The 15,959-nt window shown below is 34.9% G+C and overlaps 1 protein-coding gene across 1 annotated transcript in view; it reads right to left on the bottom strand.

Annotated features, from left to right (window-relative positions):
• Positions 1-15,959, bottom strand: part of kug (FAT atypical cadherin kugelei) — a 603,151-nt gene that overhangs the window by 515,761 nt on the left and 71,431 nt on the right. The window lies entirely within an intron of this gene.

The following is a 15,959-nucleotide window of genomic DNA, read 5'->3' as shown; positions in this document are numbered from 1 at the left end:
CCGTTGCACTGAATCTTTTTAAGATGTGATTCTAATTCAGTTTTTTGAATGTGAATTAAAAAATTTTGTGTTATTTCCCCAAATAAATAATTTTTTATATTTTTTATGGTTTTTAATGCATTCTAACTCTTGTAATCTAACTTTTTACCTCGAATATTTTCAAAAATTATCGATTTTTCTAGAAAGGTTTTAGCGTTTTTGCGAAAAATTCGAATAATTTGTGCAATAAAGACAAATAAAGAAAAACAGATAACAACCAGACCTCGAGTTGATAAATCATTTCATTATATATTGATAAAGGTCGAAACTAATCCGTACCACCAAGAATATTTACATTTGCGCCAACACATACACGTACAAGGTTAATCCTGTTCTCGGAGCTTGACCACCGCCCATAGCACCGGAGGAGAGAGTCTTCCCACGGAAGACCAAGGTAGTTTAAGCCCAAATAAGAACAGGCAAGTGCAGCCGCCTCAATTGCTACCTATCAGTGATTGATAATAGCAGCGTAGCTGACGTGTGTCCTATCTGTAATTAAGGGCATTAGCGTAGCTAGACAATTTTCCTAGGGGGGGCTATAGCCCCCCTAGCTAAAAATTTATAGACTGAACTTATAGGTTCAATTAATGTTTTATTTCATAAAATTGAATAAAAAATTAGACTCAAAATAACTCGACAATTAATTTATAATAAAGCAACTAAAAGTAGTTCCACACTTTTCCCAGCAAAAAAATTGTGAGTTGTTCTAAAGGCACAACTTTAAAAGTACTTCCAAAAATGTCCTCAATTATTTTAACTACACAGGAAGTTTTTTTACTTCATTTTTTTCATATTTTAATGTGTAATTTTTTGTTTTCTTTTTTTTTTCAAATAGTTAAAAAAAAAGAGTAAGAATAAATAAATTGGTACAAATTATTCAAATTTTGCCACAAAACTGCTAAATCCATTATAGAAAAATCGATAATTTTGGAAATTATTCGAGGAAAAAAGTTTCAAACAAGCGTCAGAATGCATTAAAAATCATAAAAACAATATAAAAATTATTTATTTGGGAAAATATCACAAAATTTTTTAATTCACATTCAAAACACTGAATTCGGATCTCACCTTAAGAAGTAATGCAAATTCATTGCAACGGCTGTTGAAACGGTGGACATTTGTCCTATGACAAGCTCATATTACATTCATTGCTTCTCCGCCAATTTTGCACCACTTCTAGACCCAAAAAGGACATTTTCACTACTTTTTTGGCAACGCATTTTCGAAGCATTATTAAGATATTAATTTATGAAAGAATAGTTTTAATATCAATTACTATTTTTTTAATTAAATTGACTAAACTAAATCAATCATAAGTTCAACCACAGCTTTATTTCATAAATATCTGACTTCAAACATTGCCATCGGCAACTGCTACCACAACCCAAGTAATTCGATTGTTCATGAAAGTCTTTAGCGGAACTTTGTGCGATTGTATATACTTGTTTAATTTTTATAAAAAATAAAAAAAAACTATTGACATTTATTGAAAAATGGAAAATCATAAATAGAGTTTCAAATTCTGGGGGGGGGGCTAAAATTTTTCTGGGGGGGTCTAAGCCCCCTCCCCAGAGGCCTTCCTACGCTTATGATTAAGGGTCACATGAAACTCTAATTCCCATCAGTGAGGCGTGGTGCATACAGACCCCGGGGAATAAACGATATTACTGTAGTGTTTTTCAGGCTGAAATATTAGCTGAGAAGTAATGTTCCAACAAATGTTGGCATTAATATATACTCAGACAGTCAACCTGCAATAAAATTCTTGGACTCTGTGTTCCTTAACTCGAAAATGGTCATCGACTGCCGCAAATATCTCAAAAAGATGGCTGAACAGTACAATATTTACCAAATACGGGTACCTGGACATAGGAACATACCGGGGAATTGCGAAGCGGATGAGTTGGCAAGGCTAGGAACTACCTAATATATATTCTAGTGGAACTAGAATCTGTTGGTATGCCTCTGGCTACATGGCGAATTTGAAAAACTATTGGCGCGAAGTATAATGACTACTGCATGAGCTCTCATGATGCGGAAGGAAAAGAATCAATTAGGCACCTCTTGTGTGAGTGTCCTGCATTTTGTGTAAGGCGTAAGCGAATTTTAGGGGCATGTAGCTTTAGATTACTGGCGGACCGGGAAAATGTTTTTTGGAACAATGTTTGCTAATGTTTTTGGAACAATCTGGCTGGTTCAACCGAAGGAAATAATCGAGAAGGTTCAGCGGTTAAAACTAGAAGTGCCCATATTTAATAGGTACTTTTAGTTAATGTGGTAACTTAATCGGGCTGCCACTTTAACCTAACCTAAAACTAAATGGATGAAACTTTATTAGAAACTGTTACAAAAACAACAACATTTGTGCCAACTCATCCTTGGTACGATCAGGAATGTTGCAATGATACTGACGGGAAGAACGCGGCTCATAGGGCAACCCTACTAGCAGTAGCTACTTGTAGTGCGAGAGAGAATTATCAGAAAAAGAGGAGAGTGGACAAACGTATGCAGAAAAAAAGAACGAATAAGAAATACAAAGATAGCCCGGATAGGCGATGATGTTGAATACTCTAGTTGAATGTACTCTAGCGATTAGTCGACAGAATAAATATAATCCCCCATGTTCCGATATTCGGAATCGCAAATCGCAAGAATTGTTTTTGAATTTTTTTATAAAAGAGAATTATATTTTGCCAAAATTTAAATTTGTTTGTTTTAGAGTTAAGAAAATATCGTCAAACGAAAATTTTGCGATTCCGAATATCGGAACATACCCCAACATAAAAATTACAAAGCAGCAGGTGACGACGGGCTATCAGACAATGTAGAACGCATATTCAGTGATTAGCACCTTAGCATACTATGTGCCGTGCACAAGAAGATATGTGCCAACTATATGTGAATGAGCCTTCTCTCCATCTCACATAAAGTTCTACCGAGCGAATGATCAAAAAATAATTGAACCATACCAATGAGGTTTCAGAGCCTGCTGTGTGAACGATTGGAGCAAATGATAAAAAAATAATTGGACCATACCAATGAGGTTTCAAACCTGGAAAATCGACCATACACCAGATTTTCAGGCTACGTACAATCCTGAAAAGGACGCAAAAAAACAAGTCGACACATATCACCTGAGTTTGGCATCCCTGCAAAATTATTGTCTTACCAATCTAATACAAGGACAGCAGTTAAAGCCGGAATAGATCTCTCCGAACCTTTCAATGCCGCACGAGGATTCAGGCAAGGTGATAGTTTGTCGTGTGTCCTATTTAACATAAAAAAAAACCTATAATTAAACTGCGTACAGATAAAAATTAAATAATATAAAAAATAAGGAATTGATTACTACTCTCAAATGCCTACTAACACAGGTTTATTTACCATAAAATGCGAACAGTATTCAAAGATAAATGAAAGGATTTTAAGGAAAGTGGCAAAATATTGAATGGTGCCGGCTATCCGCACATAAAATGATCGCTCTAGAGCAGGTGATGGCAAATGAAGTTGTGGGTTTCTGACGGATCTACAAAATTGAAATCTTTGTTTATATAAAACGAATAATTCTATTAAAAATAAGTCTAACGGCCATTTTCATGTAGCTCCGTTAAGATTGGGTTACATATCATGCGTTGATTTTTTCAGTTTAAAACACTCTACCGCATGGTAAGTAACTCAACCTTTAGGCTTTAAGTGTCAGTTAACATAAAATATCTGTTTTCCGGTTAACTTTAAGAGAACAATTTTCAGCAGTTAAGGTCCTAACTGGCATATGGAATGTATACGCAAGATGACAGGTATGTACATAGCATGGATTAAAATTTCGTTAGCTAAAGGTAAGTACTAGGTTAGGTTAGGTTATGGGGGTAAGTACTATGTTCGCTTTTCGCGTTGAAATTTTCGGCGTTACTTTATTAAAACAGTTCAATATAAAGTATATGAAGACGTTTCAAGAATAAGTTTGTTTTCATTTATAATGTTGATTATTTAAGGAAAAGTAATCGCGAAAATAAAGTGGTTTTCAATTCGAAAATCGAACATAGTACCCACCTTAACGTAGCACTTACGGATCTTCATGAGTAAGTTTCTTTAAAATATAAGTAAAATCAACCGAGTAGAAAATGAGGCATTATTAATGTTTCTTTTTCATACATTGAGGGAGACATAGCTCCATATTTTACAGTTAACCTTAAGAATAGCTCTATTTATATGACTTTCAAATTTTAATTTTCCATCATTTAAGCTCTTCTATAAATTCTATGCGCGCTCCATTATATAACATATTGAAACAATACTATCAACCGAACCACATTGTTGTTGTCTTGTTAGAAAATCCGTAAAATCTATGTAATTTATTAATAAGAATTTGAAAACTATAGTCAAAGATTTTTTCACTCAGTACCGCCGTAAAGAAACATCAATTGAAGTGTCGAGAAAATTTCTAGAACAGAAACACTGAAAAGTGATTACAATGTCAAGCATTGCAGAGCCACCACATTCAAAAGGAATCGTTGTGCAGTTCTTTTCAACTTTTTGCTTTTGTTGTAATCGTCACGCCACGAGTAAAACATAACCTTCTGAGTGAAAATAAAATGTGTTTTACCTACAACGAGACTTCGTATGCGGCACCCATTAACTACACTCATAGAAAAAAGTCTGTTGTTAATAGCAAACGCTGTCTGCTATTTTTCAACAAACAAAATGCTGCTATGTTAACAGTTTTTTTGCTAAAACAGCAAACAATCTGCTATTTTGGTACAGCAGACATACTGCAGAAAAATCAGTAGGTTGCTGAAATTTTCTGCTGATCCGAATAAAATTATGAATTCACTCCGGTCAACTTGACAGTAGTAAAATGGTACACATTATATAACTTCAAACATTAAAAACAATTAGTATTTTTCTGATTATGCAACAAGCCACCTTTTTAGTAATTTGTTTTAGTTAAAACATTTTTTTAATTAAATGGACCCTGGGATTTGTATATATGTCAATATCTTCGGAAGTCGATATATGGCTGTTCTACAAAACCCTAATTTTATTCCCCGCGCAAAAACAGCCGCAGAAAAACTCAACTTGAGACCCTCAGATAAAACAATTTTGACATATACGCCGAGGTGGAAAGGAGCCTCATTTGTCAAGATGTTTTTCCGATGAAGATCCAGATTCTGCGATAGCAAAAATTATTTTTACCTCCTCCATATGTTATTGAACCGCGAATACAAAGAGAGCAGCTAAGCAATGTTTCCATTAAAATAAAAAAAAAAAAACACAAGTCATGTCGTCACTGAACTCTCGTTGTGTTTAGAAGTGCATTATGTCAAGTCCACCGAGTACTCTTTGTGGAAAGTGCTTTAAATCGGCAAAGACAAATTCTATATCGTATCATATTTGCAAAGTTAAATTTCATTTCTTATGTGTGAATTTAAATAGCTATTTTCACTGAAAATAATAATATTGTTTTCAATTGCGATGACTGCCTAAAAGTCTCTGGTGGTATGCATAGACATTATAATACATAGTTGAGCAATATGTTATTGAACCGCGAATACAAAGAGAGCAGCTCAGCAATGTTTCCATTAAAATAAAAAAAATAAAACAAAACACAAGTCATGTCGACACTGAACTCTCGTTGTGTTTAGAAGTGCATTATGTCAAGTCCACCGAGTACTCTTTGTGGAAAGTGCTTTAAATCGGCAAAGACAAATTCTATATAGTGTCATATTTGCAAAGTTAAATTTCATTTCTTTTGTGTGAATTTAAATAGCGAAAAAATTGGAGCTATTTTCACTGAAAATAATAATATTGTTTTCAATTGCGATGGCTGCCTAAAAGTCTCTGGTGGTATGCATAGACATTATAATACATAGTTGAGCCATGGGTGTCAAACTCATAGACATTATAATACATAGATGAGCCATGGGTGTCAAACTATGTTTGACAGTTCCGAAGATTAAGAATAAACGAGAAAAATAAGAGCACGCTTACAATCTCTTTCGTTTTCATTTTTGTAGTTTGCCAATTTTACACAAGATTAGAACGTTTATGATGCAACAGAGGATTTATAAATAAATTAATATATTAAAAGTTCATATTTGAACAAAAAATTGTGACCAAAGCCGCGAAAATACGAAATTTAATTTTGAGCAGCATTGCTCTTTACGAACAACACAAAAGCAAATGCGCTAAAATTAATGTTTGGGACTGACTCTTTACGAAAAAATCAAAACGAAATGTCAGAAAATTAATTTTTGGAACTGACACATTTTTTTTTAAGAATAGTGGATCATCTATGTATTATAATGTCTATGGTGGTATGTTGTCTTTCCTCTCCTCGCTGTCTCATGAGTTGAGAAAGCTAAAACAGAATATTATGATGTCCGTGAAAATAAAGTTAACTTTAAAATTTATAACATTGCCTTAACGTTAACAGAGCTCTGCTAAGTGCTTAACAGAGAAAAAATAAAGTTAACTTTAAAAAGAACAAATAGTTAAAATAAAAAAACGATCATTGTGCAAAAACTATAGAGGGGGCAGTATACAACCATATACCAAATTTTAGGGCACGATGAGTAGAATCTAAATCCGATATAATTTCATAAAGTTCATTGCCAGAATTCGAGATATTTTCACTTTAAGTTGCGATTGAGTTAAAGTTAAAAACAAATGTGACCACTGTGCAAAAACTATAGAGGGGGCAGTATACACCCATATACCAAATTTTAGGGCACGATGAGTAGAATTTAAATCCGATATAATTTCATAAAGTTCATTGTCAGAATTCGAGATATTTTCAATTTTAGTGTCAATTGAGTTAAAGTTAAAAACAAATGTGACCACTCTATAGTTTTTGCACAATGATCGTTTTTTTATTTTAACTATTTGTTCTTTTTAAAGTTAACTTTATTTTTTCTCTGTTAAGCACTTAGCAGAGCTCTGTTAACGTTAAGACAATGTTATCATAAATTTTAAAGTTAACTTTATTTTCACGGACATAATATTATGGTGGAGTTGAGTGATGATGTTCGGAGATGAAACTAAAAATTGATCAACTGTCAAATGGCCATGTAAAGCAGAATATGCAGCCAAATAAGTCAGCTGTTCGTGCAAAAGTTCACGATCATAGAACAGGTCGTATTCGTTCTGAAATGCCTGTTGTTGTTGGTGGATTGGTGGATGCTAGTCAACAAAGTGATAATAGGATTGAGTGTGATGCTTCTTCTTCAATATCATACCCAACTGCTGTGTCTGAGGTTTGCTCGAACTTGAATGATAACCAATGGCGAGAGGTGCGCAGGAGAAAGCGCCAACAAAGTGTAATTGCTGTGGGTGAAAACGAGAGGACAGATCTTGGTGTAGTGGTAAAGAAGAGATTTATTCATATTTCGTCATTTCAAACAAGTGTGACGTCAAATCAGTATATGGAGCATATTACAAAGCATACGGAAATTCCCAAAGAATACATGGAATGCAGAATGCTTGTGAAGAAAGATTCTGATGTTAATATGCTAAAGCATGTTAACTTCATGATTGGTGTGTCGCCGTGTTTTTATGCAGAGTTAACGAAATCCACATTGTGGCCTAAAGATGTAAAAATTAGGCCATTTACTTTTTTCGAAAAGATAGCAGCAATCATCTCGAATATTTAAATGAAGTTTTTAATATAAAAATTTATTTTCAAAATGTAAGTGGAATGCGTTCCAAATGCGTAAAGATAGGAGTTTAGAGAGAACTAGCTGCTCGAGGGAGGGGGTGTATTGATAGCAGTTAAATCTGAGCTGAAATCTTACATTCCTACTGTTATTAATATTGATGAGTTATTAGATCAATTATTTGTTGTAATTCCCATGAAAAATGAGAAATTGTGTATTGGAGTACCATATATTCCGCCAAATAGTTTTGCGGATATTTACAATGAGCATATAAATAATATTACATTTATAAATGAGAATATGAATGAAAACAAATAATATTTGTATATTTGGAGGCTTTAATTTAAGCAATATAGTTTGGTCAGTATGTGATGGTGATTTAATACCCACAAATGTTAATAGAGATTTTGAGATGAATGTCATAGACACACTATTAGGACTTGGTTTACAAATTAATTGTATTTTTAATAAATTAAATAGAATTCTTGATTTAATATACATTCCGTCAAATATTAAATATGAAATATTTGAATGTTTACATGCATTTTCTCCAATTAATGTTCATCATTCAGCTATTGTTCTTGAATTGGAATTTTATTCGTTTTTAGAAAATAGAGAAGATATGAATGTGCGAAAATTTAAAATCAATTAGTGTAATATTGAAACAGTAAATTCTTCTCTAATGGCTATTGATTGGAATGAATTATTAATTAATTTATGCTATGATAAGTTTTTGGAAACTTTTCTAGCCATATGTAATCAACATATACCAACCGAAATGGTAGTTTCGAATAAACATCCGTGGTATACGAAAGGCTTACGTCGGTTCAAAAATAAACGAAATAAATTACATAAGAAATATATTTCTTCACTAAGTCCGGGTGATTTTTGTAGATACAATCATTGTCATAATGAGTTTAACTTTCTTAATAAGCTTTTGGATAGACAATATATATGTAATATTGAAAGTAAAATTATACATAATCCTAGTATATTTTGGAAATTCATAGGTCAAAAAGGAAAACATTATCCCATCTGTTATGTGTTATGGGAATGAGACGTCTGATAATCCGGATGATATTGTGGAATTTTTTGCTTTATTTTTTAGGTCATATTTTGAATTGGGTGGGACTTCATCAGAGTGTGATTTTCATTCAGTAGGGGGGTCACACATCTCTGAACTTTGGAAAGTTGACACTCTCATATGATGATATACGTCATGGAATTGAGAATATGAAATCTTCGGAATCGATTGATGCAGAGCCATTTCACCTTGTTTACTAAAGAATCGTGCTATATCTATTATTACTCCTATTCAATTGATTTTCAATAAATCTTTACATGATGGAGTATTTGCAGACCGTTGAAAATTTATGTTTATTGACCCTATTTACAAAAAGGGTCGAAAGAAGTGTGTAGAATCTTATCGATCGATTTCGAAGTTGACAGAGATTTCGAAGGTTTTTGAGAGAATAGTCTGTGAGAAATTATCCTTTGCAATTAAATCTCTTATGATTCCAGAACAGCATGGGTTTCATAGAGGGAGGTCAACAGTTTCTAATTTAGTGGAATTTACGGATTATTCGTGTATGTTCTGGGTTTCACATGAAAGACTTGCGGGGAATTGTTCCCGTAGGGGTTGTTCTGCATGCAACTTTTCACCTCACAGATGGGAGAACTTTGCATGGAAATTTGTTGAGTGGAATCTTTCATATTTGCAAAACAAAGGATTTAAAACCAAATAAATCATTTATTTTCAATCTGTCATATGTTTTCTATATGCTTCATAAGTGTTGGATGATAAATTAACACGAAAGCCCTCTTAAAAGCAAAATTTAAAAATGTATTACAAATTGACCAAGATTTTCCTTCCACTTGTTGCTAAAAATTAGGGGTTGTTTAAAAGCAGCTGATTTTATGTAAGTTCGAAATGACGGTGTTGCAAGATTTTGAGAAAGCGCATTGAAACTTTTCTAATTGCGAAAAATGATGTTATAGCTTGAATTCGAATTTTGTATGAATACGATTATTCTTACATTTTAAATAAAAACAAACTACTTTTTTGAATAAAAACAATATTTTTGATCCCAGAATTGCTATAAACGATTGGGCAACATTACTTCTGCAAAGCGTCGCACGCAAGAGTCAGTCAAGTATAATAAACTGCGTTAAGAGTTCTCGCCGTCGGTAGCAAAAATATTTTACTTCACAAAATTATTTGTTTCATTTAGTAACAGCCCAGACCCAAGGACGCGTAAGTTATGGCTTTCATGATATCCATATGAAGGTATACAAAAACGATCAGCCAAAGGATACCGAAACGGACAAACCTCCGGTAGAGTCAGCAGTGAAAAAATCTCCTAGCGAAGCCGAAGGAGACATAAAACCTGCAGACTATGGCGAAAATCATATGCGGGAAGTTTCTACAGGCTCAAGCCTCGCCAAAGCTGAACCGCAGATTGTTGCGAGAGTCACCGAGATCTGTGAAGAGGAAGCCCTTGATGACTCAATTGAAGCGGCTGATGTGACGGTGGTTGAAAATTTGGATGGTTCTACGGTTCCTCCAGATAAATCTTCACCATTGTAAGGCCGCTTGTGCTGCCTTAAAAGTTCTCCTTATGAAAGGAGACATAGATATAGTTCTTATTCAAGAACCATACATATATAAGAACAAGATCTGTGAATTAAGCACTCCGGGTTTCAAACTTTTGCATAATACCGGTAACGATATAAATCGAGCATGTATAATTGCTAAAAACGAACTAAACTTGTTTCTGCTTCCTTCATTGAGCAATGCAGACACTGTCGTAGCCAGTCTAGAGATATCCACATGTAAATATTGGGTATCTTCGGTCTACATGGGACATGATAGGGAGATGCCACCCTGTGCCGTTAAGACCTTAGTTGAGGAGTCACTAAAAACAAAGACAAAACTCATTATGGGATGCGATGTAAAAGCACATCATAGTATTTGGGGAAGTAGTGATACTAATGCAAGGGGAGAGTCGCTAATAGAGTTTATTTTGCGTACTAACCTGGTAGTTTGCAATAAGGGAGATGCACCAACCTTCGTCACCAGGAACAGACAAGAGGTTTTGGACGTAACGTTGACCTCTCCGGAACTGAATGATAAGATATCTGAGTGGCAAGTTTTGAGGGAACACAGCTTCTCAGATCATCGCTACATCAGTTTCAGATTGGCTGTTCGTACTTCAAAGACGATATTTCCGCCAAATGTTAGGAAAGCTGATTGGAATAGGTATAGGGAATCGTTCAATTTGATGATACCGGAAATGCCGGAGACAAATATGAGCACTGTGCAAGATATCGAACACGCAGTGGAGCGGATTACTAAGGCCTTCAACATTTCACTGAAAGCTGCTTGCCCTAGAGGAAAGCCAAGGGGAAAAAATCGGCCGCCATGGTGGACTACGGAGTTAAGTAATATGAGGAAATCCTGCAGGAAGCTCTTTAACAAAGCAAAGTCCACAAGAGCTCCGGAGGATTGGGACACTTACAAGATGAATCTGAGAGAATATAAACGAGAACTGAGAAGGTCTCAACAAAACTCTTGGGATGATTACTGTAGCAGTATTGAGAATACGTCAGAGGCTTCCAGACTACGGAAGGTACTAGCATCCACTAACACCGCTCCAGGTTTCATTAAAACATCGGAGGGAAATTGGACAACGTCGAGTGAGGAGACGTTGGAGGTACTTTTGGACACACACTTCCCTGGAAACCAGACGGTTGAACCATGTTCCGGCGGTGTAACAGAGGCTCAGCGATCGTTTGCTATCGAGAAAATTGTGTCGGAATCTAGAATAAGATGGGCTTTAAATAGCTATGGACCATTCAAATCCCCCGGACCTGATGGAATTACTCCGGCGGAGTTACAGGCAGTGGCTGAAAGAATTATCCCCTGGTTGACGGTGATATATAAACAATGTGTAAACTTAGCATATATTCCAGAAAATTGGAGGGAAACAAAAGTCGTCTTCATACCTAAAGCAGGAAAAGCCTCTCACTCGAGTGCGAAGGATTTCCGACCAATCAGCTTATCCTCATTCCTACTTAAGACCCTGGAGAGGACGATAGACATGTATCTTAGAACTAGCGTGGATTCAAGTTTGCTCTCGAAACGACAGCATGCATACTTGAAGGGCAGGTCTACTGAGACCGCATTGCATGAACTGGTCAGATTTATTGAAAGCTCACTATCTGTCAAAGAATACACAATCGTGGCGTTTCTAGACATCGAAGGGGCGTTCAATAATGTCCATCCGAGCTCGATATTAAATAGACTGACAACTCTGAATGTTGATCCAGGTATACTTAGGCTGTTAGACGAACTTCTAATAAAGAGACGTATTTCAGCCACACTACAGACTCCCTTAATGTCATGCTACATCTATTGCCTTTAGACATTTTGGCTAAACAGTCAGCTGCAACAACGGCTGTGCGGTTGCGCGAGCTATCGCTGTGGTCGGAAAAAATGTACGGTCATAGTTCGGTCCTCAAAGTAATGCCAGATGTGCCTAACGTAGTGGATTACACCCTGGCAAAACCACTTTTCGACAAAAAGTTTGAAACTCTAATTCCCAACAGTGAGGCGTGGTGTACACAGACCCCGGGGAATAAAAGATATATAGATTTCTATACTGATGGCTCCAAATTGAATGGACAAGTGGGGTTCGGAGTATATTCTAAAGATCTGGAAATTCGAATAGCGAAAAGATTACCTAATCACTGTAGTGTTTTTCAGGCTGAAATATTGGCAATAAGAGAGGTGGTGAATTGGCTGAGAAGTAATGTTCCAACAAATATTGGCATTAATATATACTCAGACAGTCAACCTGCAATAAAATCCTTGGACTCTGTGTTCCTTAACTCAAAAACGGCCATAGACTGCCGCAAATCTCTCAACGAGATGGCTGAGCAGTACAATATTCACCTAATATGGGTGCCTGGCCATAGGAACATACCGGGGAACTGTGAAGCAGATGTGTTAGCAAGGCTAGGAACTACCTTACATATTCCAGGGGAACTAGAATCTGTTGGTATGCCTCTGGCCACCTGCAAGCTCTTACTGCGTGAGAAGGCTGTTATGATGGCCAATATTCGATGGGAAAATTGCAAGGGTTGTAACGACACCAAGCAAATATGGCCCCATTTAAACTTAAACCGCACACTAGATATGCTAGTGTTCTCAAGGCGTCAGATAGCACTCCTAATATCTGCTATAACGGGTCGCTGCCTGATAGGCGAATATGCAAAAACTATAGGTGCGAAGTATAATGACTATTGTATGAGCTGTCATGATGTGGAGGAAAAGGAATCAATTACACACCTCTTGTGTGAGTGTCCCGCTTTTTGTGTAAGGCGTAAGCGAATTTTAGGGGCATATAGCTTTAGATTACTGGCTGACCTGGAAAACGTTAACTTAAGCAGTTTGTTAATGTTTTTGGAGCAATCTGGTTGGTTCCACAAAAGTAAATAATAGAGAAGGTTCAGTGGTTAAGACTAGAAGTGCCCATATGTAATAGGTACTTTTAGTTAAATGTGGTATCACAATGGACTGAATAGTCTAAGTGAGCCTGAAATTTAATCGGGCTGCCACTTTAACCTAACCTAACCTAGTAACAAGTAAGGAAAGTCTAAAGTCGAGCGGTGCCGACTATATTATACCCTGCACCACTTTGTAGATCTAAATTTTCTATACCATATCACATCCGTCAAATGTGTTGGGGGCTATATATAAAGGTTTCTCCCAAATACATACATTTAAATATCACTGAATCTGGAAGAATTTGATAGACTTCTACAAAATCTATAGACTCAAAATTTAAGTCGGCTAATGCACTAGGGTGGAACACAATGTTAGTAAAAAATATGGGAAACGTTTAAATCTGAAGCAATTTTAAGGAAACTTCGAAAAAGTTTATTTATGATTTATCGCTCGATATATATGTATTCGATGTTTAGGAAAATTAGAGTCATTTTTATAACTTTTCGACTAAGTAGTGGCGAAAATGTTGGTATTTTGACCATTTTTGTCGAAATCAGAAAAACATATATATGGTAGTTATATCTAAATCTGAACAGATTTCAACCAAATTTGGCACGTATAGCAACAATGCTAATTCTACTCCCTGTGCAAAATTTCAAACTAAATCGGAGTTAAAAATTGGCCTCTGTGGTCATATGAGTGTAAATCGTGCGAAAGCTATATATGGGAGATATATCTAAATCTGAACCGATCTCAACAAATTTGGCACGCATAGCTACAATGCTAATTCTACTCCCTGTGCAAAATTTCAACTAAATCGGACCAAAAAATTGGCCTCTGTGGTCATATGAGTGGCCGAAAACTATATATTGGAGCTATATCTAAATCTGAACCGATTTGAACCAAATTTTGCGCGCATAGCTACAATGCTAATTCTACTTCCTGTGCAAAATTTCAACTAAATCGGAGCAAAAAATTAGCCTCTGTGATCATATGAGTGTAAATCGGGCGGAAAGCTATATATGGGAGCTATATCAAAATCTGAACCGATTTCAACCAAATTTGGCACGCATAGCTACAATGCTAATTCTACTCCCTGTGCAAAATTTCAACCAAATTGGGGTAAAACTCTGGCATCTGGAACCGTATTAGTCCATATCGGGCGAAAGATATATGGGAGCTATATCTATATCTGAACCGATTTCAATAAAATTTGGCACACTTGACTATAGTACTAATTGTTCTTCTTGTGCAAAATTTTAAGTAAATTAGGGTAAAACTCTGGCTTCTGGGGCCATATAAGTCCATATCGGGCGAAATATATATATGGGAGCTACATCTAAATCTGAACCGATTTCTTCCAAAATCAATAGGGATCTATTCTGAGCCAAAACACATACATTTTGCACAGGGAGTAGAATTAGCATTGTAGCTATGCGCGCCAAATTTGGTTGAAATCGGTTCAGATTTAGATATATCTCCCACATATAGCTTTCGCCCGATTTACACTCATATGACCACAGAGGCCTATTTTTAACTCCGATTTAGTTGAAATTTTGCACAGGGAGTAGAATTAGAATTGTTGCTATGCGTGCCAAATTTGGTTGCAATCGGTTCAGATTTAGATATAGCTCCCATATATATGTTTTTCTGATTTCGACAAAAATGGTCAAAACACCAACATTTTCCTTGTAAAATCGCCACTGCTTAGTCGAAAAGTTATAAAAATGACTCTAATTTTCCTAAACATCTAATACATATATATCGAGCGATAAATCATAAATAAACTTTTTCGAAGTTTCCTTAAAATTGCTTCAGATTTAAACGTTTCCCATATTTTTTACTAACATGTGTTCCACCCTAGTGCATTAGCCGACTTAAATTTTGAGTCTATAGATTTTGTAGAAGTCTATCAAATTCTTCCAGATCCAGTGATATTTAAATGTATGTATTTGGGACAAACCTTTATATATAGCCCCCAACACATTTGACGGATGTGATATGGTATCGAAAATTTAGATCTACAAAGTGGTGCAGGGTATAATATAGTCGCACCGCCCGACTATAGACTTTCCTTACGTGTTTAATTTTGATTTTTTGTAGTAACCAATATCTATTACTTGCATTTGGTCTGGTCAATTTCTCTCAAATGGTTTCTTAGATATAGGAGATCCAATATCGGGGCTATATATAGCCGATATCTGGCGATAATATAGCTCAAAAACTGTACATGAGACTTTTTATTATTTAATTTTGATTTTTTGTAGTAACCAATATCTATTACTTGCATTTGGTCCGGTCAAATCCTCTCAAGTGTTTCTTAGATATAGGAGATCCAATATCGGGGCTATATATAGCCGATATCTGGCGATAATATAGCTCAAAAACTGTACATGCTTTATATACCTTTTTATGTTTTATATACCTTTTTATTATGTGCGTTTGTACTCCTACACTGTAATTATAAGATTCTAATCTTGTTGTGTAGGATAATATGTGAAATAAATAAATAAATAAATATATATATATATATATATATATATATATATATATATATATATATATATATATATATATATATATATATATATATATATATATATATATATATATATATATATATATATATATATATATATATATATATATATATATATATATATATATATAGATATATATATATAGATATATATATATATATATATATATATATATATATATATATATATAGATATATATTTGTAGATATATATATATAT

This window comes from Haematobia irritans, chromosome 4, assembly GCF_050003625.1.
Source record: "Haematobia irritans isolate KBUSLIRL chromosome 4, ASM5000362v1, whole genome shotgun sequence".
Taxonomy (NCBI): Eukaryota; Metazoa; Arthropoda; class Insecta; order Diptera; family Muscidae; genus Haematobia; species Haematobia irritans.
The sequence above is the reverse complement of the archived record's forward strand: the minus strand, read 5'-3'. Positions and strand labels throughout refer to the sequence as shown.